The sequence below is a fragment of the Rhincodon typus genome, unplaced genomic scaffold (assembly GCF_021869965.1).
Source record: "Rhincodon typus isolate 14 unplaced genomic scaffold, sRhiTyp1.1 hic_rhity00012457, whole genome shotgun sequence".
NCBI lineage: Eukaryota > Metazoa > Chordata > Chondrichthyes > Orectolobiformes > Rhincodontidae > Rhincodon > Rhincodon typus.
Window position 1 is genome coordinate 4854 of NW_025978095.1, and position 610 is coordinate 5463.

Consider the following 610-nt stretch of genomic DNA (forward strand, 5'->3'; position numbering starts at 1 on the left):
GGCCTGCTGTGTTCATCCAGCTCTACACCTTGTTGTCTCTGGTATCCTATGGGTCCTCTTGTGGTGCAGTGGTAGTGTCCCTACCATCAAACTGGGAGACCTTGGGTTCAAGTCCCATCTGCTGCAGATGTGTGTAATAATGTCTCTGAACAAGCTCATTAGAAAGATAGGTTAAATAAAAAAAAATCCTAAATTAGCTACATTAGAGTACTGAAATAACACACAAGGTGGGAGTAAAATGTTGCTTTGACACATGCCTGGTCATTTCTGCCCAAACATCAGAATTCAACACTACTAAGCAGCCAATGCCAGTACATTTGATCTGACCTTTTTAATGATACAGCTACCCAAAATTATTCTGCCAGATAGTAAAATGATAAAATCCAACTACATTTAGTCAGGTATGGCATGGCTTGATTTAATACAGAGGTGCTTTTTTTTGCTGATCACAGAACAATCTGAAAGCATCAGTGCCATCAGTCCTTCACCTCCAGAGACATTCAATCATTGCTGTATCCTCCCACTTACGCTCCCCATGACCTCCTGAAGAAACATTAACAACGAGGGCTGATTTTAGAGTTGCAGAATTATGTCGATGAAAAATAAATTC